General features: G+C 36.8%; 1 pseudogene across 1 annotated transcript; it reads right to left on the bottom strand.

Annotated features, from left to right (window-relative positions):
- Positions 1 to 747: 747 nt before the first annotated feature.
- Positions 748 to 2,584, bottom strand: LOC145093316 (UDP-glycosyltransferase 83A1-like; annotated as a pseudogene). Its single transcript, XR_013702828.1, has 2 exons — positions 1,833 to 2,584; positions 748 to 1,748 (listed from the first exon to the last, which is right to left on the bottom strand). The product of XR_013702828.1 is annotated as a UDP-glycosyltransferase 83A1-like (transcript).

Below are 2,584 nucleotides of genomic sequence, written 5' to 3'. Positions count from 1 at the left end.
TTTTTTGTCTGGTAAGCGATTTAAGGGACAAAACGTGAAATTTTTAATAATATAAGGGACCGTCCGAGTAAATTTTTTAAAATAAGGACTAAACCAGCAATTAGACACCAGGGACGAATAATATAATTTACTCTTAACATTTTAGCGGGCAAAGCTTTCAGCAAGCACCTGTACTTGCTAAAAGTCTCAACAAATTTTCATGATCAATTACTAAATAATACAACTTAAAAACCTTTATAGCATTACATGTCATTGACGAAAATTGCACTTTAGTGACGACTGTAGTGTAAATTTCAAAGTTAATAAAATGTTATTTGCATAATATAAGTTGAATATGTAATTTTTTTTATCGCCCTTCAATGAGAGAAGAGTTGGTTTCAAATACATTCAAATCGAACCATCTCCCAAAGAAAGTTTAGAAAATCAAACTTCGAATGAATATATATATATATATATATATATATATATATATATATATATATATATATATATATAGTTAGGTTCAAATGTTTTCACTATCTATTGTGTGCATGTATGATTAATTCTGGACCAGTCATTTTAGTTATTTTAAGAAAGTAATTAATGCATATTAAATGTTGAAGATGTAATTAATATCCATTATATCTTCAACATGTAATATACATTAATTACTTTCTTAAAATAACTAAAATGATTGGTCTAGAATCAATCATACATGCACACAATACATAGTGAAAACAAAATAACCTTACCCTATATATATATATATTAAATTGAAACATCTTCATTAATATCATCATACTACGAATGAAAAGATTAAACGAACAACAAATTGGGCCGAGATTGTTCATTCACATATCTCAACTTGGTTATAGGGCATAGGTATCTTTATTGTGTATCCACTCGATAAAATTGCCAAGATTTTTGTGTGAGCATCCTCCTTCTTTGATAGTGCTTGTAACCTTTTCTTTAATATCCATGGCTTTAGCTTTGAATGAATTGTCTCCGAGCAGCTGCTCTACCTTACTTTTTATTTCTCCTCGTGTGATGATACCTGCTTCATCTTTGTTGAACCCCAGCCCAGTCTTCCAAATGTCACGAATGTAAGTTTCATTGTGAAACTGATCAGCAAAGTATGGCCAGCACAAGAAAGGGAGTCCATTTGTCACACCCTCTAAAGTAGAATTCCAACCACAATGACACAAAGCAAGCTACAGAAGGATGAGCTAACACTTTCTGTTGAGGTGCCCAACTCACAATTCTTCCACGAGAGCCTACCCTTTCCACATACCCATCTGGGAAAGAAGCTGTAGTCTCCTTTGTCATGCCTGGTCGCACAACCCACAAGAATGGTCTGTTGCTAAGTTCAAGACCAAGTGCCAATTCTTCAAACTGGGATTGGTTGAAAATGGTGAAGCTCCCAAAAGCTACATAAATGACCGAACATGATGGCTGTTGGTCGAGCCATGGAAGACAGGTGGCGTCTTCTTGCCAGAAGTGGCCTGCTTGGTCTGCAAGTCGGTTGCTAGCCAGCAACGGACCAATCGGCAACAGCTGCGGGTACAGGCTGAATGCAGCAGGCTCCAGCTCAGTAGTCGAGTTACATAAAAACCATTCAGTCAAACTAGCGGCTTCAACAGCTTCTACTACAACTTTAAAAAAGGCTTTTACAGTGCCCAAGTCCTTAAAACACGTCCATGGGAGGTTCGTGGACTTGATAGGCGGCATGCTTTCTGCCAGCTGAATCATCTCATCATTTATAGGTATACCTGCATTGAAAAAATCATAAAAAAGGTTAATGGACATTCTTAGACTCTTATATTATATGAAATATGTAATCATGGATGTTTCACCATTGTTGTTAACGATTCCATCATCAATCAGTTTCTGAAAGCTCATCACGTAGGCCAATGTAGCAACTGAGGCTGGCCAGAAGGCTGCTCTTCTAATTCCCATCTTCTTTGCGACTTTTATGGCCCATCCCATGCCATCATCAGCAATAATACAGGAAACGTTATTGCTGTCTTCTTTGTTAATCGTCTCTATAAGCTCTTCTAGTTTGCACGACATAGTTTGTAATATTGACGTGGTCAACTTGCATAGGTCACTCCTGTCCTCCCATGGCTCTAACCCATCAGGGACTGAAACCAACTGCATTAGATCCCCAAAACCAACATTGACTAACGAATTGCTTGTCACAAGCTTGTGATTAACCTCTGTGTTTACAAATGTAACTTTGATTCCTTGCTTGACTAAGCATTGAGCAAGCTCCATTATAGGGATTACATGGCCTTGTGCGGGATAAGGTATGACTAGAACATGAGGTCTTGCCATGATTTCTAAAGGAAGTTTACTGAGGAGTCTCGGGAGAGTGTTGGTGTTTCTATACTTAATTGTCTGCTCAACTTTATATATAGACATAATTGACGTATATGTCAAGGGTTTTTTGTTAGTTACCTTGTGCGTAATAATTTTATCTGTTTCGTCCTATTCGGTGACTTAGATATCCTTATCTGTGGCCATTTCTGGAATTCAGCAGAAATTACTTTCTCGGATCTTCTTTCTTGACTCCATATACTCTTTAATGCATGATAAAACGACATCT

This window comes from Lactuca serriola, chromosome 3 (genome assembly GCF_051521515.1).
Source record: "Lactuca serriola cultivar US96UC23 chromosome 3, Lser_US96UC23_V15, whole genome shotgun sequence".
NCBI lineage: Eukaryota > Viridiplantae > Streptophyta > Magnoliopsida > Asterales > Asteraceae > Lactuca > Lactuca serriola.
This window is presented reverse-complemented; position numbering and strand designations above follow the sequence as displayed.